General features: G+C 51.6%; 1 pseudogene; it reads right to left on the bottom strand.

Annotated features, from left to right (window-relative positions):
* Positions 1–22,963: 22,963 nt before the first annotated feature.
* LOC142045856 (fish-egg lectin-like) overlaps positions 22,964–25,570 on the bottom strand; it is a 7,712-nt pseudogene continuing 5,105 nt past the window's right edge.

Genomic DNA, 25,570 nt, shown 5'->3' with positions numbered 1-25,570 from the left:
CAAATAATATAATTTTTTTAATTTGTCAACAGTTTATTGGAAATTTCTATGAAGAGGTATTGAAACAAGGATTTGCTTTTAATTAAAAGCAATCTTTCTGGCTTTTTTGGCTGCAAAATCAGTAATAATGTCATCGTATGACAAAGACAAAGTGACGTCTTGTTCGATTGCAAGAATAGCAAGACCAGTCACGCGTTCCCTACTCATTGTAGAATGGAGATAGTTTTTAATGAGCTTTAGTTTTGAGAACTCTGTTTTCCTGATGCTACTGTTACAGGAATTGTCAGGAGAATACGAGTGGCAACGTACACATTAGGATATATGTCAACAAGTTTGCTGGTATGAATAAACTGTGCAATGTCCCTGACCGATTTTGCATGGGGCAACATTGATGACAATGGATGCAATTCTTGGTACAGTTCAAGTCCATTTAAATCAAAACAATCACCATGCCTCAGGAGGCTCTCTAGGTTCTTGCAATTTGTCATTTGCTGCTCTTGTTTTCCTATTTCATTGAATTTAGTTATGTCATACAAAAATCCAAACTGTTCATGGTGTGCTCGTAAGGTATTAAACCTGTCATCAATAGCAGATATTGCTTTATCCATCACAGCAATAAAAAATTCAACCTCAAATTTTATACCTATCTCCTAGAACTGGAAGGGACCTTGAAAGGTCATCAAGTCCAGCCCCTTTCCCTCACTAGTAGGACCAAGTACTGATTTTGCCCCAGATCCATAAATGGCCCCCCCAAGAATTGAACTCACAGCCCTGGATTTAGCAGGCCAATGCTCAAACCACTGAGCTATCCCTCCAGAAAGTTTCTTTTATGGATTGTCTATGGGCTCATCTGCTCCGTCATATTCCATTTGCCATTTTTTCCTTGAAACTTGTGTCACGTTCGGACATGGAAATTTTGGTTCTACACCGAGTGCCTGTGCAAGCTCTCTTGCTGTAACCTGTGCTTCTTTGAATCCGTTTTCTCTGTATTTCATTAAAAAGTCTTGTGTGTTGTTTAGTAAGGTAAGTGTTGAATCAAGCTGCATCATTGGACTCTGCATTATTTTGCTTACTCTTGAGATTTTAACAAGAATGTCATACCAGATTACAACAGATGTTTAGAAACTTGAAGCTGGATATTTCAGAGGCCAATGACTGTGCTTCACTTTTAGCTTTTGGATCTCTGGCATCTTCCAAAATAGCAACCAGTGCTTTGTAAACTTCCTCAGCTTGATATCTCAATGTGTTTGCACTTTCTACTCTGCTTTCCCAGCGTGTCTTTTAGATAGAGGCTTAACCATAATACCGTTGACATGTGCTTTGAATATTTGCCATTGTTGAGTGGAAGCTGAAAAAGAGCACGTAAATGCATTGCAGCAAACCAAAAAAAGATATAGCTTCTACAAAAGACTTGGGCATATCACACAAAATCAAATTAAGGCTGTGAAATGCACAGGGAACAAAAAAGGCTCATGGATTTTCTCTCAGCAATCTAGCTTGCACGCCAGAAATGCATCCTCTCGTATTGGCACCATTATCATATGCTTGTCCTCTAATGTTCATTATGGACAATCCTATTCATTTTAGTTCATCAAGGAGAGCTTGAAGAAGTCCAAAACCTGTAGCATTCTCTACTTTTAAAAATGTGATAAACGATTCTTTAACTGTAATCTGTGCTGAATCACTAATGTCGACAAATCTCACTACTAACGACATCTGTTCTTGATGATTTATGTCTGGAGTGCAATCTAGAATTACGGCAAAATATTTTGCCATATAACCAATGAAACGATTTTGTCTTTCACTTTATTGCTCATTAGCATGATCAGTTCATTTTGAATTCTTGGTCCCAAATAGTGGTCATGTATTTCATTTTCAGTTCCTCTTCGGAGATGTTCACTCATCACTGTGTCAGATTTTCCCAGCAGTTGAACAAGGCCCAAAAAATGGCCATTTTTGGGTTGAAATAATTTCTCAACGCTTCCTCTAAAAGCAAGATTGTTTGTTGATAGACGTTCAACAATCGATAATAGACATTCAAGAATACGATGCCAGTGCTGTTTCTCTGACTCCAGCAATTTTTTATTTTCGGCATCAAGAGCTGTCTGATTTTTTTAAACTTACACTCAGCTTGCACCATTTCTGCATACTTTCAATGCGGTGTTGTGCCTTTTCATGTTGCAATAATATGTGACTAAGATTTTTCCAATCATTAATACCCATGGTTGCTATCTTAAAATTGCCACTATTGAAAATCTTGCCCGGGAAACAAAATACAGCATCCTTGCATTTAGAGTATGTCTACAGTACAGGATTATTCCGATTTTCCAGAAGCCGGTTTTTGGAAACAGATTGTATAAAGTCGAGTGAACGCAGCCACACTAAGCACATTAATTCGGCGGTGTGCGTCCATGTACCGAGGTTAGCATCGATTTCTGGAGCGTTGCACTGCGGGTAGCTATCCCGTAGCTATCCCATAGTTCTCGCAGTCTCGCCTGCCCATTGGAATTCTGGGTTGAGATCTCAATGCATCATGGGGCAAAAACAGTGTCGTGATTCTGGGTAAATGCCGTCACTCAATCCTCCTTCTGTGAAATCAACGGCAGACAACCATTTCGGATTGCCAAGCAGATGCCATAGCATGGCAACCATGGAGCCCGTTCAGCCTTTTCTCGCTGTCACCATGTGTCTACTGGATGCTGCTAACAGACGCAGTACTGCAGTGCTACACAGCAGCATCCCCTTGCTTTTGCAAGTTAGCAAAGACGCTTACCAGCTCTACTGTACTGTCTGCTGCTTTGTAAGTTGACAATGAGAGTTACCGGTTATACTGTACCATTTGCTGCTGTCATGGGTGCTCCTGGCTGGCCTCATTGAGGTCGGTCGAGGGTGCATGGACAAAAATGGGAATGACTCCCTAGGTCATTCCCTTCTTTAAGTTTTGTCTAAAGGGAGAGTCAGTCCTGCCTCAAATATTAGGCAAGCCTACTAAAGAACCAGAGAGGCAAACAGCTGCTCTGGGTCAGAGCCCCAGACATCCCACAGAAATGATGAGCTGCATGCCATTCTACGGGGTGCCCCTGCACCAACCCCACCTGTTACTTCCCTCCTCCCACCTCTCCTGGGCTACCGTGGCAGTTATCCCCCCATTTGTGTGATGAAGTAATAAAGAATGCATGAATGTGAAACACACTGACTTTATTGTCTCTGCAAGCAGAGATCAAAGGGGGGTGGGGAGGGCAGGGCCCAGCTGCTATGATATTCCAGGCAGGACTGAATCTCCATTAGACAAAGCTTAAAGAAGAGAATGACCGGGAGTCATTCCCATTTTTGTCCAGGTGCCCCCGGCCGACCTCACTGAGTCCAGCCAGGAGCACTCACAAGACAACAATGGCAGATACCAGTCATACTGCACCATCTGCCGTCCGCAAGGGAAGGAAAGGGGATGCTGCTGTGTAGCGCTGCAGCACCATGTCTGCCAGCAGCATCCAGTAGACATACGGTGACATTGAAAAAAGGCGAGAAATGATTTTTTCCCCTTTCCTTTCACGGGGTGGGGGAGGGGGACCACGACATATACCCTGACCCATCCGCGACAATGTTTTTGACCCTTCAGGCTTTGGGAACTCAGCCAAGAATTCAAATGGTTTTTGGAGAGTGCGGGAACTGTGGGATAGCTACAGTCGTCAGTCGCCCCTTCCTCCGTGAGCGTCCATTTCATTCTTTGGCTTTCCAGTACGCTTGTCTCAGCTCCTTAAGTTTCAGCACTGTGTTGAATCCCTGTGGTAGCCTCTGTCATCATAGCCTTGGAGATTTTTTCAAATGTTTTGGCATTTCATCTATTGGAATGGAGTTTTGACAGAATAGATTCATCTCCCCATACAGAGATCAGATCCAGTACCTCCCATTCGGTCCATGCTGGAGCTCTTTTTTGATTCTGGAACTGCATGGTCACTTGTGCTGATCAGCTCTCCATGCTGGGTAAACAAGAAATGTAATTCAAAAGTTCACGGGGCTTTTCCTGTCTACCTGGCCAGTGCATCCGAGTTCAGATTGCTGTCCAGAGCGGTCACAATGGTGCACTGTGGGATAGGTCCCAGAGACCAATATCATCGAATTGTGGCCACGCTAACCCTAATTCGAAACGGCTTTACTGATTTCAGTGCTACTCCCCTCGTCGGGGAGGAGTAGAGATATCGATATTACAAGCCCTTTATATCGAAATAAAGGGCTTCGTTGTGTGGACAGATGCAGCATTAATTTGGTTTAAGGCTGCTAAATTAGAAATAAACTCGTAGTGTAGACCAGGCCTTAGAGTACATAAGCCACTGTCTGTTGACAATTTCATGGTTAGAAAGTCTTCTACAGTAACTGTTTTCCGTGAATTTCGTACCTTTAATGTCTTTAGGATATTCAAGACCTTTTATTCTCCCAGGGCCTTTCTCAAGTATAATGGCACAGAATTCGTTGTTTAAAGATTGCAGCCATGTGCCAGTGTCGTCTATATCCCATGCTAGTACAGGGTCAACTGCTGCAATTTCTTGTTGTCTGTCTGCATCTGTTTCAAATGATTGTTCCAGGTGTTGCTGTGTTTCTTGAACTTCGTCTGCATTAAAAATTTTCTTCGGCAGTTATTTGATGATCTTGATCAACTTTTCATGATCATGTTTTCATGATGTACAAACTTAAGCATAGAACCCTTCTGTGTTAATCCTATTTCATCTTTCCATTTTCTTTTTTGTGACCTGGGAAGGTGTTTTCGATACGACATAACTTATAAGGGTGTTTTTTAAAGAAATAAGCATTTAAATTGTTGTCAGATGATCAGAAATATTATTTAAAATAACTAATATAGGATACCCGTGAGTCTGTGACCTTCAGCTAGTGTAAAGACACATCACAAGGCGCTCCGCCCTGACTGAGACATAGTAGAGTTGGAAACCCATGTCATTTTTCAAAGCCCCTTTTAAAATGTTTTCAGTGTATCGTGGGCATCAGTCTTAATGTTAGTTACGAATCTATATCAACCTTATACTGTAAATAGATCAATGGCATTATCCAGTTTAATAAGTTGGGTTTCCAAGCAGTGAGAAAATAGAACCCCAGTTTTATTCCTAGGCAAGGCACAAAGTGATCAAAATGAAGTCAGCACAGAATTCTCTAATCTAGATTAAGGTAGCACAGAAATGTTACAGAAGTCCTATTGTACCTTATTTTTGTTTGGAAAGATGTTAGCAATAGCAGCACATTTTGGGCGCTCCCAGAAATAGATGAGAAATGACTGCCTCTAAAGTGCCATAAAAAACTGACATTCTCACAGCTCCAGCATGATCTGCTGCACAGTCTACACAAAGTGTCCCTGGCCTCTTTTAATTCATATTAACCATGTATTTACTTCATGAAAGTTGGACAAAACATTGTGAAAACATAAGACATTGGCTGCCCAACCTCTGGGCTGGCAAAAGCTATACTGACTCACTGGAAAAAAAAGCAAGGGAATCTTAGTACAACGTATGGTTACTCTATACCGGAGTCAGCAACCTTTCAGCAGTGGTGTGCCGAGTCTTCATGTATACACTCTAATTTAAGTCTTTGCGTGCCAGCAATACATTTTAACCTTTTTTTAGAAAGTCTCTCTCTAAGTCTTGTGACAGAGTCAGGCCAGATGGCTACAGGAGAGTGATCCTATTTGTATCCAGGAGGTGGGCGGGCAAAGCCCGCCTACTTCTAAAGGACCTCCCCCCAGCCTGAGGGGAGGCTCCACAGGTCTGTGATACCAAATAATTCCGTGGGACAACTAATAAAAAAAAACAGGATAGGGAGAGAGGTCATAGGGCTAAACGAAGGGAACCTGATGGGGACACCAAGCAGAGAATCCCGGACAACGCCCAGTGCTCCTTGAAGGCATCAAGGGATCCAGTGGACGCCGCCCAGAGGAACTCTGCCCGGATGTGTGAACGGACGGAGGAGCAGAAATAGGCCCTACAGTCACAGGAAATCCCATCGGCCAACCTCCTCTCCCTGGTTTTATAGATGGCTAGTTTGGCCAGGGCCAAGAGGAGGTTGATAAGGAGATCAAGCAACTTTGTGGGGCCACGGATGGGGAGTGCATAGATAAACAAGTGAGGGGAAAAGTGCAACCAAAAATGCAAGAAGAGATTCAAGAGGAGCTGGAACAGTGGCTGCAATTTGGCGCACTCTAAATAAATGTGCACCAGGGTCTCTTTCACGCCACAAAAAGGGCAGGTGTTGGGGACAGGGATAAACCGCGCCAAGTACACACCCGTGCTCACTGCCCCGTGAGGGAGCCACCAACTGACATCCCTGGTGGGCCTCGGGACCAGGGCAGAATATAAGCTGGCCCACCGGGGCTTCTCACCCTCGAGAGGCGGCAGGAGGTCCCTCCATTTGGTATCGGGGCGGGACGCGAGGGTGAGGTAGTGGAGAGTGTGGAGCACAAGCATGTACAGGTGTTTCCTTGGCGTGGCCTGGAACAGAACTGGCTGCAGATCGTGCAGCTGGCTCGCAGTGAAAGGGTGAGGGGGCCAATTGGGTCCATGGGGCAGGGGCCTCATAAAAATGTTCACGGGGCCTGGGGCAGAGGGTGGGTGGGGCGTGCCCTCTCACAGGACCCGGTCGAGGTAGGCCCGAGCAGTGGGCAGTAAAGCGGCCTTCACCTCCTGAAGTACGCACCGGGGGGTACGAGGTCTGGAGAGCCCCATGCGCTGAGCGAGCATCAGGGGATCCAGCCAGTCTCCCCGGTCGTAGTCCAGGAGGTCTCTGACCCTGGTGACTCCCACCAAGACCAGCCTCTGGCGCACTGTGGGGGACTCCGCCACCTGCACACGAAGCTGGGGATTGTGTAGCAGGGGCTCCATGAGGAGATCGGCCCCCACGGTGGCCGCCACGGACCTGATCGTTGAAAAGAGCTTCCAGGTCCGGAGGAGGTCTTGGTAGAAGACCGGCAGCCAGGAGAGGTCTCACGGAAGACCTCTCGGATGGAGGTTAAAGAGCTGTCGGTCATATCAGAGCCCTCGGAAGCGGTGGAGGAAGGCATGCGCCAATATGCTCCACGCCGGACTACCTGCACCATACAGGAGCCTCTGCAGGGCCTGGAGGTGGAAGACATGGACCTGAGAGTGTAGGCACTTCAGGTCCTGTCCCCCCTCCTCCAGGTGCAGGTGGAGGACCCCTGCAGAGACCCAGTGCATCCCTGGCCAAAAGAACTCCAGAATCGTCATCCGGAAGTTGGCCAGGAAACCCGGGGCCAGGACCAGGGTGTTGAGCTGGTACCAGAGCATGGACTGGACTAGCTGATTGAGCACCACCGCCCTCTCTCGAAGGGAGAGGCACCAGAGTAGTCCCATCCATTTCCGGAGCTGCTCCGTCACCCTGCCCTCCAAACCATGCCACTTCTCCGGCGGAGACGGATGCGTGGCAGAAAGGTAAACGCCAAGATAGAGGAGCAGACCCGCGCTCCACCAGATGGCCTGAAGCACAGGTGGGAGGGAGCTCACCTGCCACCCGCCCCCGACCACCAGGCCAGAGCTCTTGACCCAGTTGACTCGGGCGCAGGTGGCCGCCGAGTAGATGGCCTGGCAAGCCTCCACCCACACCAAGTAGCCCGGGTCCTGGACTACGAGAAGCACATTGTTGGCATACGCCGACAGGACCAGCCGCAGCTCCAGCTCTCGAAGCACCAACCCTGTCAGCCTCTGACGGAAGAGACAGAGGAAGGACTTGATCGCCAGAGCGTACAGCTGACCCGAGAGGGGACACCCCTGCCGCACTCCCCGCCTGAAGCTGACCGGCTCGGTCAGGGTCCAGTTGAGCCTGATCAGACACTCCGCAGAAGCGTACAGCACCTGGAGAAAACCCGCAAACCGGGGTCCGAAGCCGAATGCTCGCAGAGTGCTCAGGAGATACCCGTGGTCCACCCTGTTGAACGCCTTCTCCTGATCCAGGGACAAGAGGGCGAACGACAGACCTTCCCTACACCATCAGAGGGGTAACCATGTCAGTCTGGATCTGTAAAGGCAGCAAAGAATCCTGTGGCACCTTATAGAATTACAGACGTTTTGGAGCATGAGCTTTCGTGGGTGAATACCCACTTCGTCAGATGCATGTCTACACCCTAATTCCAGAAGGTCCCGGACCAGATACGGGTTATCAAATATCGTGCGGTGCGGGATGGTGTAGGTCTGGTCTGGCGGACGGCGTCCGCTAGCACGGACCCTAGACGTAGCGAGATGGCCTTTGCAATGATTTTGTAGTCCGTGCTGAGGAGCGAGACGGGATGTCAATTCTGTGAGTCGTGGAAGTCCCCCTCTTCGGCAGTAAGCCGAGCACGGCTCGCCTGCATGAGAGAGGGAGGACTCCGCTCTGCAAAGACTAGGCCCAGACGGTGACCAGGTCTGGGCCGAGGATGTCCCAGAACACACGGTAGAACTCCACGGTCAGCCCGTCCATGCCCAGAGATTTATTGGTGGGCATGCGACGGAGGGCTTCCGAGAACTCGGCCAGAGTGAGAGGCAGCTCCAGCCGGTCCCAGTCGCCCGTGCCGACTGTCGGGAGCCCGTCCCAGAGTACTCTGCAAGCGTTAGGATCGGTCGGATCCGGGGAGAAAAGAGTCGCATAGAAGGCCCTGCCCCTCCCGCACATCTCTGCCGGATCCGTGAAGGGGGTGCCGTACTCTGCCAGGAGGCAGATGACATGCTTCTTGGCCCCCGTCCTTTTCTCCAGGGCGTAGAAGAAGCGGGAGCCGCGATCCATCTCCCGAAGGAGGCAGATGCGGGATTGAACAAAGGCACCTCGGGCCCGATGGTCCTCGAGGGCCTGGAGCTCCTCCCGCTTCTCCCGGCACACTCCACAGAGGAATGGGTCCTCGGGGCTGGCGACCAGATGCCTCTCCAGCTCCAAGACCTCCCGTTCCAACTGCTCTATCGCCGCATCTCTCTGTTGGTTGGTGCCCCGGGTGTAGTCGCGGCAGAAGAGCTGGGCGCGCACCTTCCCCAGGTCCCACCACCGCCGCATCGAGGGAAAGGCGCGCCTCTGCCCTCGCCAGGCTATCCAGAACTCCTGGAAGGACGCCACGAAGCCCACATCCTCCAGCAAACTATTATCCAAGTGCCAATAGGCCAGCACCGGCCTCTCCGCACAGAGAGAGGCCATCATGGTGGCAAGATGATGATCTGAAAAGGGGGCCAGCCGAACGCTGAAGGAGTGGGCCCGTGAAAGGTGGAAACGCGACAGGTAAATGCAGTCCAGCCGGGAATGGCGTGACCCATGGGCCTCCACCCGGACAAAGGTGAACGTCGAGACATCGTCCGGGTGGTGGTCGCGCCAGACATCCACCAGGGAGTGGCGTTCGACAATCTCCCGGAGGACATCCACAGCGACTGGGCACTGCTCGGTCCCCGAGCGGTCTCGTTCCTCGAGGGTGGTGTTAAAGTCCCCTCCCAGGACCAGGCATTCATGAGGATCCAGGGAGCCAAGGAAGGCGGACGCCTGCTGATAAAAACGCAACCTCTCCGGGCCCGATGTCGAGGCATAGACGTTGACAAGATTAACCACAAGCCCCTCCATGCAGACCCGGAGGTGCAGCAGGCGGCCCGGCACAGCCTCGGCGACCCCCAGCACCTTGGGCTGTAGGTCGAGGGAGAACAGGGTCGCCACTCCAGCCGTGCAAACCGAGAGGTGGCTAAAGTTGACCCCATCCCTCACTCCAGCCGCCAGCTAGCTTCAGCGGCCGGTTCCATATGGGTGTCCAGCAGGAAAACCACAGAGTGCCCCCCCTCCCGGAGGAAGGAGACCACCTGGCTCCGGCAGAGACCCATCCTACAGCCCCAGGTGTTTAACGTGGCAAAGATGATCAGTGCCATGAGGAGGACTGGGGGGGATCCTCGCTGGCAGACATGCCCATGGCTTCCGTTGGGCCATGCAGCAATCTGTGACCTACCCCGTAGGTGAGTAAAGAGTCACGGAAGAGGCGGACCCACTGGTAGGCTGCGGCAGCCTGCTTCCCAGTCCTCTTACTCTCCCCCACGAGGACCCTCGCGGCCTGGAGGATCTGATGGAAATCCCCCCACCGCTGGAGTGCAAGCTGGATTTTGTTACGGGAACCACGGATGTCCTCAAGGATCTCCCGTAGCTCCTCCTTCAGCTCATGGGGGGGCGGGGTCACTGATCTATAACTATCCCCAGTGGGGCCCCCGTCACAGCCCCATAGCCCACCGAGGTGAGCAGGCAGGGGGAAGACCCTCGATGTGGCACCGATGGGCTGATGCCACGCGACCCGCCCTGCTCCCCGGTTCAACAAGGGGCGGCGGAAGGAAAACAGCAGCCCCTGATGGGTTAGGACAGGGAAAAACTTCTAAAGTTGCTCCCTGGGGGGCATCCCCAGGGGGGGCAATGGCATCACGGGAGGTGGAGGGGACAAGGACAGGGCTGGCATCAGGGATAGGGCAGGGGACAGGAGCAGGGCGGGGATCAGGAAGAGAATCAGGAAGGGGGGCAGAAGTAGGATCCTGAGCCTCAGTAGTCAGATCTCTGGAAGGTGGCCCCTCCTGGTTAGGCTCAGGGATCTGCGGAGCGGGAAGGGGACCCCCACGGACACGGGGCTCAGCCACTATGGTTCGTGCAGCAGCCCCAGCATCCAGAGATAGATGTTCACCAACAGGGTCCCTGCCCGGAAAGGAGGTCGGGTGCTCCACACCCAAGAAGGACACCCCATGGGAACTGGGTCCCAGTAGCGGGGCACCGACCGTCACCACAATGGGCTCGGTGGCTGTCAGCGGGGTGCCACCCACAGCTGGGCTGAGGGAAGATTCTAGGGGACCCTCAGAGGCGGGAGCAGAAGCGGCGGTCAGGGGAAGGGAACATGGACACAGGGGGACCGGAGTGAGGTCGCCCAGATCGAGGCCCGCCGGCAGAGGGTCGTCCTCCCCCAGAGTGACCGGGGTCAGCCCCAGGGCCTCGATCTCCTCGTAGATGGAAGGGAGATCACCGTCCACCACCCCAGGGCCCTCCCCGCCAGTACCCGAGGCGATGCCCACCTTGGCGCTCACAGGGGCTTCGGATGGTAAGGGGGCGAGAGACGCTCCCTCGGGGGCTCCCATGGGAAGGGACCCTGGAGGAGGGGTGGTGTCACCGTCCGGTGCTGCCATGGTGTCCCCAGCCAGCACCACAGAACGGGAGTCATCAAAGGGCAAGGCGGAAGGCTCGTCATCGGTGCCCCCCTTCCTGCTCTTCTGGGGAGTCTCCGAATCTAAAGGATGTAATGAGGCCCAAGCCTTCTGCTTGCCCCGCTTCCCCTGCTCTAAGGACCAGCCCTCCATGGCATCATCCGGGGGCTGGCTAACAGGGGTCGGGTCGGGGGGCAAAGGGCAATGGCTCAGGGACTCGGGGAGGCAATGGTGGGGTAGCAGGAACAAGGGAGGATTCCCCCTGGGGCGAGCCCTCTCCCACGCCTGGCGGTATCTCCGCCGCACCCTCCTCCACAGTGGTGGACCGAGAAAGAGGAGGGGCAGCTTCAGGTACCGGGCAGCCGGGGGTATCGGCGGTGACAGGACCGGCACCTTGCCGGGGCTCGGGGGTCCCGGATGCTCCTCCGTGCCGGGCCAAGGGGCAGTCCCTCCAGACGTGCCCCATTGCCCAGCAGAGGTAGCACCGGGGGACTACCGCCCGTCGAAGTAATGCACCCGGTAGTAGGGCTCCGCATGGTAGGGACCAGAAAGGACCCCTCGTACGCGCTGCCACCGCCACGACTGCCGCCGGCAGGCAGTGTTGAAACTGCACCTCTGCCGGCGGGAACGAGAGGACATGGACGGAGTGGCAGGGTCCTTGCAGGCCCAACAGGAGAGGACTGAGGACAGAAAGCAGTAGGGCGCACCCAGGCAGAAAGGCAGAGCAGCAGTGGGATGCATTGGGCAGGAAAGGGAGGGAACGGAGGTCAGGATCAGAGTGGAACCCCCAGGATCTTCCAATCGGCTCCAGGGGACGACACTGCTCCCCCACACGCCAGCAACGAGGGACGATTCCCCCTGGGGCGAGCCCTCTCCCATGTCCGGCGGTATCTCCGCTGCACCCTCCCCCACAGTGGTGGACCGAGAAGGAGGAGGGGCAGCTATGGGTGACGGGCAGCCAGGGGCATCGGCAATGACAGGGCCGGCGCCTTGCCGGGGCTTGGGGGTCGCGGACGCTCCTCTGTGCCAGGCCAAGGGGCAGTCCCTCTGGACGTGCCCCATCGCTTGGCAGAGGTTGCACCGGGCCTCCCCTGTCGAATAATGCACCCGGTAGTGGGCTCCCTGGTAGGGGACCAAAAAGGACCCCTGGAGCGCCTCTCCATCATGCGCCGCCGGCGACAGTTGAAGCTGCACTTGCCAGCGGAACGAGAGGACGTGACAGCGGGCAGGGTCCTTGCAGCCCAACAGGAGAGGGCTGATGACGGAGATGGGGCGCCCCAGGGCAGAAAGGGCAGGCAGCAGGGCTGCACTGGGCAGGAAGGGAGGGACGGAGGTCAGGATTAAGCGGACCCCCAGGTCTTCCAACGGCTCCAGGGGGACAAATACGCCCCCCTGGTACTCGCCGCCGCTGGTGCCTCAGCGGGGGCGGTGGCAGGTGGACCGGCAGCGGCGGTCGAGGTGGAGGCTGGGGCAGTGGACATGGGGGCAGGTGGAGGAGGGGCAGTGGGAGCATCGCGAGGGGTATCCCCCGCTGCGTCCCCCACCATAACGAGAGCAGGGAGGGAGACAAACAGCGAGGGAAGGGGAGGGGAGGGAGAGGAGGCGACCACCCCTCCCCGCTAGGCTGCAGGCAGGGGAGGAGGGCGCCAGAAGGGGAGGGCTAAACGGGCGTGGGGAGCTATCAAGGACCTAGGGGCAGGAGGTGTCAGGTCACCGACTCAGAGGGGAATTCCGGCTCCTCTAGCTGCACTAGGGGATCGGGGAGGATAACGGCATAGTGGGGTGCAGTGAACAAGGGCAAACTCAAACAGGGGAAGGGCACAAGCGCATGAGGGAAGGGACCAATCAGGGCTGGGGGATCACAGGGTGTTGGGGGGGAAAGGGCGAGCTAGGAATGGGGCAGAGGGATTAAGGGGCTAGCTGCAGGGCTGGGGCAGAACAGTCAGGGCTGCAGAGGGAAACAGGTGGGGCAGACAAAGAAGGCACAGGAAAGGGGTCAGTCCAGGGGGTTGGGGGAGGTACGCCCATGGGCACTTGTGCAGAAAAGTCAATGCTAGGCTGCTGCTGCTGCAGGCCCAAATGATGGAAGCGGGCATGGTGAGCCAGGCGAGCAGCTCAGTCCCAGAGGTAGGAGGCCGAAGCAGAAGGAAACCAGCCAGCGGGGGTGGCGGAAGGAGCAACAATGGTGGTGGGGGCAAAGGAGAACACGGATGGACCTGGGGCAGGCTCCACGCCACACCTCCGGCATCCCAACAGAGACACTCCAAGCCCCCACCACAAGAGCACAGTTCGAAATAGACTCAGTCCAGAAAAGCCCCCTCCACAGCATCCTCACGTGGTCTCCCAGCAGCGGGAGGTCCTCTTCTCCTCCTCCTTCTCCTTCTTCTCCTCGGGGCTCCAACAGCTACCCAGCAACAGCCACAGCAGCCACAGCAGCTCCAGGTGGTGGTGGTCTGGTGTCCAGGCAGGAGGAACCCCGCTCAGAAGATGGTGTGGTGGTGGCAGCATCCTCAGTAACAAGGGCCGGAGCTGGGGTCCCTCACTCCCCTCTCTGGGGAGTGGGCCAGCAGCCCCCCCCCCCCCAAGGGGCTGTAGGTGGAGTAACAGCAGCAACCAAGCAGGGAGCGGGGGCGGTCTACTACCCAGCCATCAAGCAGATAGCAGAGAAAGGGGGTGGGTGGTGGTGTCCAGCCCAGCCAGGGCAGCAGCTGGAGCAGTAACAGCAGCAGCAAAGGCCCAGTGCCCAGCAGGAACAACAACAGCAGCAGCCCTCTCCCTCCTTCCCTCTACAGCAGACGAATTGAAGGGAGATACACTACTGGCCACTGAAGAAGCAGGTGCCTGTTCCCTGAGTGACCAGAGCAGGGGCTGCACTAGAATAATCAGGAACTTGCTAGAACCAATTAAGCAGACAGGCTGATTAGAACACCTGCAGCCAATCAAGGTAGGCTAATCAGGGCACCTGGGTTTAAAAAGGAGCTCACTCCAGTCAGGCAGGGAGGAGCCAGAGGAGAAGGAGCGTGTGAAAGAAGGAGGTGTGTGAGAAGCTGGGAGCAAGAAGGTACAAAAGGAATTGAGACTTGAAGAGGGCTGTGCACTGCCCTGAGAATTGAGGAATTAATCAGACAATCAAGCATATTAAGGCAGACACGCGCAGTGCACACAGGCCCCGCGACACCATAAGGCAGAGAGAGACGTATGCGTCGCAGGAGGAGGTCCTGTGGTGAGGATAGAAGGTGTGGAGGAGGCCATGGGGAAGTACCAGGAATTGTAGCCTGTCATGTAGCTGTTACATGAAGGCACTATAGACAAGCTGCGATCCCACTAGGGCCCTGGCTGTGGAACCCTGGAATAGAGGCGGGCCTTGGTTCCCCAAACCTCCCAGCAATCCTGATCAGACAAGCAGGAGGTTGCCCAGACTGTGGGGAAGATAATGAGGTGCATTGCCAATAAGCGGCACGAAGGACCCACCAAGGCAAGAGAACTATTTCACAGAGTAAAAAGTAGCTCCTATAAAATATATAAGGATAAATATCAGAGAGGGAAGAATTACCTTAAGCGTATACCAAGTGGAACAAGAACAAATGGATATAACTGGACAATAGAAGTAGAACTGAAATTAGATGAAGTTTCTAAACCCATTGAAGGGATGAAGTTTCTGGAACAGCCTTCCAAGGGGAGAAGTGGGCGCAAAAGACATTAGCGCTTCAAGACTCCAAGCCTTGAGACTGCGTTATGGAGGGGATGGGTATGGTGTGGAGAGCCTATCTTGGCAAATTAATTGCCTTTGATTATTACAGAGACTAAATACAGGGCGCCCAGAGGATCAGGGAGGCCGACAAAAGCAATTTGGGTCCCTTCTGAAGGACATATAATCCACAACCATTGTTAAGGCGAAGACATTAGATAGTTTATTACACACAGCGCTGGCGGAGTGGTCCACCCTAGCGCTTATTAGCCCAGAGACATGCAATCAATGATACAAAGAATATATAGATTTCTTCCATGGGCTGGGGAAAGTGAGGGGTAGAACAGTTCCACACCGGCCCTATAGTTTTGCAGCAAGACAGAAACACATTAGCCAATGTTAAAGGTACATAATGGTCGCACGACATCGTCATATAAGTTAAGCAAGTTAACATCTACACTTAAATACTTTGATAAATGTTATTATATAAATAATATGTTGAATTCTGATTTGCGGCCAAGGAATAGGAGCCACTCCTTTGATTGTCCTCCAGGTACATTCATGGCCCAACTTCATAAACTTGCCATTTCCAAGGTTGATCTGTGAAAGAACGTATCCCTACAGAGAGACTGACAACAATAGAAGGGACTTTGTCTCAAATCTGAAACATTAGATGAAACATACTATTCAGTTACTGTGCGAGCTCAAACACTGGCATTTCACTAGAACAAGCATATCTAAGTGAAAGGCTGATATACTGTTACGACCAGCTATTCTTAGACAATCACTATTGTGCTAGCCCTCTGGTTGCTTGACCAAAACTCAGGACTTGGTCTCAAAAAAAGAGCGCACAATCGCTAAAAGTGCACAATATTTTTATGGAAGGTTGAGGGTTAAAAAGCATTGCAATCAGAGAAAGGTTATTTTGGTGGGGCCCCATATGGGGCTGGTCAAATGGCCACACTTGTTCCCCCCCAAAATCGAGAAGCACATGGGGAAAAACAAACGCTTCTGCATCTACGCAGCAATCTAGTTTTGGAGGAAAACTTCTTTACAAAGTATCACTGGTTCTTCAGAATGCAGCTAGTGCTAAAAGCGCACTAAAAGCTCATTAAAAGGTTGGACAATGTTTCCGTCAAAAACTTTTTCTGAATTTTGAAAACTAGGGGTTTTTTAAAAGCAGAAAAAAAATCACGGACAATGTCTGCTTTCCTTCAAAATTTGTTGTTTTTTTTTTAATTGATAAAGCTGAAACTTAGTCTGCCAAAAACCTGAATAGGTTTGGAGTTTCAGAAGTGTGTGGCCAAATATTTGCATGCTTGCTGGCTGCGTTTTTAATTTGTTTTAAAGAAACAATAAAAATATTGCTGCTGAGCCAGCAACAGCAAGCAGCAGAAAGCATTCCAAACTTTTGAAAATCACCTCAGCTTGTGACCAAACAGCCTGAGCCCATCCAGTCAGAGATTTTTTTCCAGGTTCTGATACTCCAACTGCTGGCTTCCCTTGACTCATCTGTCTCCATAACTTTGGATTCATTTAGGTTAAGAACAAAGAACACGCCCATACTTGGGTCAAATCAAAGGTCCAGTCCAGTCCAATATCCTGTCTACCAACAATAGCCATGCCAAAATGCCCAGAGAGTGATCTGCAGTGAACTACAACAGTAAAGGTGGAGTTAGCTAATGCCTGTGTGATATCTTCTTGAACATCCATCCTCTCCACCCGTACTAGCGACTACAAACATGGAGGCAGATGGAGGGGAGGGTGGAGATTAGATTGATTATCTCCATAACTCCTGGCTAAGCAGCCATTAATGGACGGAGCCTTAACCTCCATGCGCATTATCTGTTCCTAAGACTGGCTTCATGGGATTGGCCTCACAAAGAATATGGGGTCAAGACGTGGTTACTAATAATTCTCGTGTCGTTTGAATCCACTTTACGTACTAGCTTACCAGATGTACATAACTCCACGAACTGACAGCATTCCATTTGAAGTTGGTGGCTTGTTCCAGAATAATCTTGGGAATGAGAACTGCCTAGTGTTGTGAAAACTGAAATGCTCAACAATTTTAGCACATTAAGCAATGCAGTGAGAATGACACCAGGGTCTCTTCACCACAAATTAAATTAGAACCCAGAGAGGTTCTCAAACTACGAGGGGACACACTGGGACCGCCTCAAGAGGGGGTAGGAACTTGATATGTTATTACAGGGGGTACGCGGGGCGGTGGTCATCTGCCGTGAGCCTGTCAGCCTCCACTCCGAGCTGAGTAGAAACCCTGACGACATAGTTTGACAAACCCCACTTTGCCTCCAGCATTTATAATAGTGTTAAATATATAAAAAAGTGTTTTCAATTTATAAGGGGGAGGGGTCGCACTCAGAGGTTTGCTGTGTGAAAGGCGTCACCAGGACAAAAGTTTGAGAACCTACTGAATTAACCCCTCTGAAGCCTCAGTGAATGCAGGGGAGGGGGGTCTCCCTTGGTAGGGTTGGGAAGGATATTGCTCTTCTCATGCGATCCCTTCCCCAGCGGCTAATGTTAAATGAAGCTACCCTCCCCTGACATGAATCTCCCTATGGCACTGAAATTAAGTATAGACTATAATTTGGCCTTTGAGAAGTGAAAGGGCTGGCAGCCCTAATGAAAAACCTAACAGCTTGGCTCTTCTGCAAGCCTCAAACTGCTGAATGAGCTTTAGGGTAGGGAAGGCTGTGCCTCCCAGACAGCCTGGCTCTGCCCCCCTATCTCATCCCTGCCCACTTCCTGCCCCTCAACTGCCCACCCCCCCTAGGAATCCCCAACCCATCCTCTCCTTGCCCCTTCACCATCCCCCAGAGACCCCACCCACTACTATCCCGGGACCCCACCCCTGCTCCCTGTCCCATGACTGCCCTGACCCCTATCCACCCACCCCCGCTGAGTCCTGATAGACCCCGAAACACCCACAATCCAACCCCCCATTCCCTGTCCCCTGACTGCCCTCCCCAACCTCTGCCCCCTCCCTGTCCCTGGGATTTCCTGCCCCTTATCCAACCCCCCCAGCCCCAGTCCCTTACCCTCGTCTACCCTCTCATCCGCAGCCTCAGCCCCAGCCCATCCAGGAGCATCCCTCGACAGCTGCAGCGTGGCTCTGGCAGGGCCCCTGACCCTGCCCTGCTCAGAACCACGTGGTGAGGGGGTGGGGCTGAGAGCTCCAGTGGGGCCTGAGTTCCATCCGCTCGGCCCAGAGCTCGCAGCCCCACCCCTTACCACGCAGCTCTGAGCGGGAAGGGGCTCAGGGGCCCCGCCGGAGCCACGTTGCTGCGCTGTTCAGGGACGCTCCTGGATGCACTGAGGCTCCGAATGAGGGACAGAGTTGGGGTTGGGCCAGGGAGGGAGCCTCGGCTGTTCTCGTGGGGGCCCCTGCTGAGCCTGGGGCTTGGGGCAAATTGCCTCACTTGTCCCCCTCCCCTGGGTAAATATGCCCATCGGTCTGTGATGGGACGTTAGATGGGGTGGGATCTGAGTTACTACAGAGAATTCTTTCCTAGGTGCTGGCTGGTGAGTCTTGCCCACATGCTCAGGGTTTAGCTGATCGCCATATTTGGGGTCGGGAAGGAATTTTCGAAAATTTCACCCAAGGGCAGATTGGCAGAGGCCTGGAGTTTTCACCTTCCTCATGCAGCATGGGCACGGGTCACTGGCTGAAGGATTTCTCTGCAAGCTTGAGGTCTTTAAACCAGGATTTGAGGACTTCATACTACAGACATGGTTAGGGTATTGTTACGGAGTGGTGGTGAGATTCTTGACCTGCATTGTGCAGGAGGTCAGACTAGATGATCATAATGTTCCCTTCTGACCTTAAAGTCTATGAGTCTATGGGACATGGGAGACTTGATGAGGTACTAGAACCCATGCGAAAGGAGTTCAAAATGCAAAACCCTTCAACGGGCCCTTTGAGATGTAGAAGTGGACAAAATGAAGGACACGTATCAAGTTTGAAGCCCTTCCTTTAGAATGATACTGTCCCCAACTAGTAACATGTGAACCAACTCAAGCCTGTCACAGTAAAGCAAGCCTGGAGTAAACAGATAGGTATAACTCAATTATGTATTATTTAGTCTCCTAAAACGGAAGGACCTTGAATCCAGCCCCCTGCCTTCACTAGTGGGAAACCAATAGATGATTTTTTGTCCCAGATGTCCTAAGTGCCCCTCAAGGACATGAACTCACAGCCCTGGGTTTTAGCAGGGAAATGCTCAACTACGAGATATCCTCCGCCAAATTTGGTTGTGTTGAGGTGTAAACTAGGCACCACGCACTCGGATTGATGGGATGAAGTGCCAGATGGGTCAACGCAGAAAAATATGGGAAATCGTAATGAATTAATCCCAGTCCGAAGCGGTGAGGTGTTTCAGTGCGCAAGGAACAGCAGACAACTTTGATTTAACTAGCGGTTATTGGCAAATCCCTCTGGAAAGAAGAGCACAACAAAGTCTGCGTGTTATCACTGATATATGGGCTTCTATGAAATCACAAGCTGTTCGCCGTTCTGGTTTGTAAATGCTGGTGCAACATTGCCAGAGCTGGCAACAAGGTGTTAAATGGGTTTTTTCAGACTTGACAGGCACGTAGATAGACTGACACTAGGCTGTTTCAGCAACTACCTGGGACGACCACAGGCATACTTGGAGGTTGACAATCAAAAACAAGGGGCTGGTTAACTGTAAAGACTATCTAAGTGAAGATAGAGGCAAGTCAATCCCCAGACCTCGGAACACGGGGGGAGGGGGGGCAAACATTCCCACAACCCTCTTAAGGTGGAAGGAGAATAGTCCAGTGGACTGTTGTCCAAGCCTAATAGGCGTGTGAACTATTATAGGAGTTGTGAAAGGGGGTTCAGCCGAACATTGTGGCCCCAATCACAACACTTATGTTGAAAGGCATCCAAAGCTACTCCAGGGATTTGGCAGAGGCGCGCAAGAAGGGTTTGATGAGCTAAAACTGCTCTTGCTGCTAAGAGCCTGTGATGCCACCAGCCTTTGATAAGACTGTGAATTGTTCCCAATGCAATCCGACCTGGCTTGGCGCGTACTAGATGCAAACGGGGGAGGACAAGCAAGAGCAACCCCATTTGGCTGTCCTATAGCAAAAGGCGCCCCCAGCTGAAACAAGACGACTCTGCAATGAGAAGGAGTGCTAGGCCGTGTGTGGGCCTGGTAAACAAAGAGGCCAAAGCTCTTAGTAATAAGAGTTTCCAGATCTAACCAACCAGTCGCCCTTCAATAGTGGCTGAACGAACCAAGGCCCAAACTCCAAACTGCTACGCCTGGGGCCCAGCCCTGCAGGAATTGAAACATGCGAGATTTGTTGACGGTGAAAGGGAAGGCAGAATCAATGTACCAAAGATGCCCCGTCTAGAAAGGAGGAGAACTGGCACAACTGCATCTGCATTGGTCAGTGGCCACCCGGGCAGTGCCTCACAAGATGTTACTGAATCTCAGTTGTGGAGACAATGTTCCAGGCAATACGCTAGGGTAAAGGGGGAAGCGCAACACTCCTCTGTAGCAGTTTTTCGTACTCACAATCATCCGCATCCTCTTGAACTGTGACCCCAGAACTGACACAGGAGCCAGCTGGCTGCACCGCAGTGCCAAATGCAGAGGTAAAATACTCTGCTGCCCTTCAAGATTCTCCTGTTTAGGAAATCCCAGGATCCATTGCCCTTTGGACCAAAGATCAAGCTGGAGCTACGTTCAGACTGATTATCCCGCCATGATCTCCAAGTCGCTTTCAGAGTCAATGCTTCGCAGGAAAGAGTCCCAGCCTGTCAGCTGGCTGTGTTCTTTGTTCCCAGATGCCCATGCAGGTACATTAAAAACAGCTGTTGTTTGCTTGTGCCAGAGCGACTCAGTGATGCATTTGCTCGTAACAGTGACCTGTCCTCTCATTATTTACCCCGCCCCCAAGTTTGTGTCACCTGCAGACTTATCAAATGATGAATGTTAGTTCTTCGAGGTCATATGATAAAATGTTATAGTGCGAGCGAAAACCCAGTCCCTGCAGAGTCCCAACTAGAAAGCACAACCCAATATGATGATTCCCACAGTTACAATCACATTTGGGAGGTCAGCAGTGTTGTTGGTAGCTGGAGCGTACCCAGGATACCAAGAACAAGGCAAGTGAGGTAATATATCTTTTATTGGACCAACCTTCTTATAGAGACCTCTCAGGACCATGCTCATTGTTGTGATCAGGCTAAAGGGGCCAGTCTGCTACAAAAGCCCGCAGAAGGCTGTGTTCGCCAGTGTTGGGAGGATTGACAGACTGCAGAGAGTGGAAATTTTCTTCTCACTTGCCTGTCTCTCTCGACTGTGACGGCATAAGGTGGGAGCATCGCCCACACTGCGTCAGTCATGCCGACTCAATCAGAATACCTAGAGTGTAACATGGGCACATGGCAGTGGAGAGGGGACAGGCGTAGAGTAGAATACAGCTCACCCCTTGTGTCTCTCTCCCTTGGTCAGCGTGTAGTCAGAGGTGAGGGAAGAGAGACAGAATTAGCAGGGCAACAACAGAACTGCGTGGTGAGCATGTGGGGAGGCAGGGGAAAGACTACTGAGTGGAGGGTTGGAAACAGGCCAGTGGAGATGAGATTTAGCACACCAGGACTACTGGGTTTGTGGAAGCTCAGACTGTTCCTCTTTCCCCAAAACACCTGTTTGTGGGCTGCTGAATCCCCCACCACACATGCACTCCCCAAATTTCAGTTGTGTCAATCTACGTGAGACACAAATGACAAGGAGAGACACACGAGAATGCTGCAAGACTTATGGCAAAACACAGCCGCAAGGCAGAGGGAATCCAGCTCTCCCCCACAAGAGCGAGCAAGATAGAAACTTCAACTTTTACCAAGTCTTTCCTGCTCTAGCCTAGAGGAGAGCACTCTTGGCTCGCAAGCCCACTCCTCTGGATACGTGTGGCCGCTATCTTCTAACTGGTGATGCAAATTTGGATTTATCAGAAAGAGAAATGTGGGGGGAGAGGGTAGATATCAGAAGCTCTGCACAGAACCAGGACAGTATGTGTGCTAATAATTGGCGCCTGGTTTGTCTTATGAACTGATCCATCTAGAGGACCTTGCTGAAGTGGAGAGGCTAAATCAGCTAACGGGGAGAACCCTGTAAAAACAGTCGTTGGTGATGGTAAAGTTTGAAAAAGGCAGCAGAAAATTTACCTAGCTGTGGGGGTTACTTAAATTATGCTTTTCCTTTCTCGTCACTGGAAGTTCATTGGAAGTTCTTCTATGCCCATCTCAAGTTTTTGTGGTTGCTGAATGCAATCCGTCTCATTAGAGTCCAGGAATATACAAGTCTAGAAAGGGGGCATGTTATGACCATCTAGTCTGATGTCCTACATAAGAGAGGTCAAACAGATGTCATGCAGTGACCTTTTTGCATCGCACCCAAGCAGCAATGCAGCTTGATACGAGTATATCAAGAGCATTTACACAGACATCGAGTCTTGACTGAAAGACTCAAGTGATGGTGAATTACCACATCCTGTGGATCCGTTCATATGGTGACTTCCTCCTAGCTAGAACACGCCCTTCTCTTTTCAGCTTTGGCCCTTGCTGTGTTCAGTTTCCAGCCACTGAATTTTATCAGAGGAGAAGTAGTGCGCCGGGGGCTGGAAGCGGGGGCAGCAAGAGGCAGAGAAAGGAGCAGGTAATGATGAACATCTTGGTCTATTTTGTGGGACTTGATTTTACCCTTGGAAACAAAAGCTCACACCACTGCCCTGGAGAAGAATGTAGAAGAAACCTGGAACAAGGCAGTTGGAGCAAGGGCTTCATTATTGCAATGAAAGAAAGTGCTGGGGCCCGCAAGCAATTTGCTACTTTCATAACTGACATGACAAACCTCAGAGTGCCGGGGCGCTATGAAAACCTAGACAACCTGAGGTGCAGGCTGCTGCAGTGCAAAGCCAAGAGGTCCAGGGCTCAGCCCACGCTGGTACAAATTAAGCACTGAAGGAGATTGGAGAGAGAGAGAGTTTAAATGGACACTGTTAATCACGTGAAGGCTAGAGGGCGGCGAGTTCTCATTTAGATCTGGCATTTCACAACCTGTCCCTGGTCAGATGATAAGCCACAGCAGGCCAGGTTCTAGACACATGTTTGCAGTTGCAGATAAACTGCCCACGTTTGGTCCAAGCTGGTGCCAGATGGGAGTGCCTTTAGTGATTCCATCCCTGAAAAGGAAGTTGACAGGACTGGTGTTAATACAGGTCTGCTAAGAGTAAGACTCGCCCTATCACAGCCGTGGAGACAGCTTCTCAGCTGCAAGCCCAAGACCCCAGCACAATTTCTCTGCGTCCACTCACGGACCTGTTTGCAGAACCCATCCTCCTACAACGAGTGCTGCTAGATCCTTAAGATGTCAGGATCAGAGCTTGACATTGCAAGCTCATTATCCCTGCAGTGTGGGCTGAGGCAAAGAAGCAGGGAAACATCCTCTCCAGGGAAACATCCGCTTCCAAACACATGGGCCTTTGCTCTGTCTTGGCAGGTAACATGGAATGAAAGCCACGAACAGAGCGTGTAGAGAACACAAGGAATCCCACAAGCGCGCTGCAGGGGGAAATGCCAAAGTTCCCCCTGGAATAACATTCGTTCCCCACCCCTGCTCGCACTCACATTCCATCTGAGAGTGCTTTACTCCACTATGGCCTTAGAGCCCATGGGGGAACACTGAGTTCTGTGCTTGGGCTCACAGAAACCTGTCTGGCCAGGGTGGGGCACAACGCAAACTAAACGTAATAAGTCACTCAAAGACCAGGTGTGTCAACCAAACATTCTGAAGGAACTCAAATGTGAAAAGTTGCAGACTTATGAACTGTAGTACTGTAAACCATCGATTTAAATCAGTTTCTGATCAAATGAATGTAAGGATAGTAATGTGATCAAATTTTAAAAAGGCTCCAGAGTGTGAATCCTGGCAATACAGGCCAGTAAGACGCTGAACTCAGTACTGACCAAACTGGTTGAAACTATAGATAAAATTGTCAAACACATTAATGAACATAATTTGTTCTGGGAAAGAGTCAATATGAGTTTTTTGTAAATGAAGTGATGCCTCAACAATCTACTAGAATTCCCGGGAAGGGTAACGAAAGCCCAAGGCCGCGCAGAGAGGGCAAGTGGGTGAAATGCTCCAGGACCCAGACCTGCACGGGGCCCGCAAGCCGCTTCGGGTTCGGGTGCAAGTCGCATGCGGCCTTATGCACAATCCGAGTGTTTGTGAATGGTCCCAGTGCAGCGAAGATGCTTCGAGCGAGTGAAGGACCCACCGCTGAAGTGGTGCAAAAGCCATCGAGCGCCGCCCGGTGAGTATAAAGGGAGGGGGAAAAAAAAGGAAAGCTGCATCAGAACGCACTCTACCACCACCGGCTGTCATCCTCGGATGGCAGTTCCCTCAAGATGGAACCCCTGCTGAATTGCTAGGCCGCGACCTGGCCCTTGCCCCCTCCCAGGTCCCCTGAATCCTCTGGACAAGCCCAGCACTATGGACAAGGGGAGATCCAGCAGATAAAGAGTACTTAGATTTCCGAAGGCCTTGAAGGTCCCTCCAATCAAAGAGCTCTTACATAAGTGAGCTGTCATGGACAAGAGGAAAGTCGTCTCAAAATGGATGGTAACTGGTTAAGAAAGACAGGAAACAAAGGGTAGGAATAAGGACAAGTGCCTCAGAATGGATAGAGGTAAATAGTGGGTCCCCTGTGAGTGCCTCACTGTGAGGCCAGTGGGATACTGGAAGAGCCCTGACCAAGCTCATTAGGATATCAGCGAACCATCAGTACTCAGAGTCGACTTGCCCACAGCATCAGCAACATCTGTTCTCTCTAAGCTCTTAGTGAATGACTGTGAATGGCCCTGATCACACATGGGAGGAAATCCTCCCTCATGCTTCTCCTTTACTGTACCTGCCTGCGATATACTTGCCTGCACTGTTCAGGAGCCGTAGACAGAACCTTGGTCCCGACCTGTCATCATGGACAGCTTGCACCTGGAACCTGTCGCCACCTGATCCTACACAAGGAGCGGGGTGAACATGAAACCGGAAATGATATCACAGCTGAGTAACTCCCCAAGCAGCCCCACGAAACAGCTGTAGATTTCAGCTTCCATCCAATATGGCCCAGACAAGTTGGAGGTCACTGTGCGCAGAGACCAGTTGCCGACGAGACAGGACAGAAGATGTCATTACGCATTGTGACAACAGCGATGAACATGTCTCCACCCGCGTCAATTTGCTTGAAGCGAGCCCCTAAAACAAAACAAGGGAAAACACTGTTCAGAGGAAAGAGCAGAGCTGCAGCAGCATGGAAAAAAAAGGAGCAAATCACCTAATTGAAACTCAGCCAGAAATATAACTAGAAACACCAAGGCTGAGAGGGGAGAGAGAAATCAATCAGAGACTGTGGGTCTCATGTTGGAGCAGTGGACCTGAGGATCAGGATTCTGGCCGGTGCCAAGTTCTCTCCCAACGCTTAAAGCCTTATGAAAGCCCTAGGCAACAAGGGCCTGAAATTATAACAAGGTATCTGAGCACCGAGACTCCCAACCTGGACACCAAGTGGAGTCGTACTGCTTAGCACCTCAGAAATCAGGAACGTCCTTATTAGGACTGACATTTGCACTCAGGTGGAAATA

The sequence above is a fragment of the Chelonoidis abingdonii genome, chromosome 22, assembly GCF_003597395.2.
Source record: "Chelonoidis abingdonii isolate Lonesome George chromosome 22, CheloAbing_2.0, whole genome shotgun sequence".
Taxonomy (NCBI): domain Eukaryota; kingdom Metazoa; phylum Chordata; order Testudines; family Testudinidae; genus Chelonoidis; species Chelonoidis abingdonii.
The sequence above is the reverse complement of the archived record's forward strand: the minus strand, read 5'-3'. Positions and strand labels throughout refer to the sequence as shown.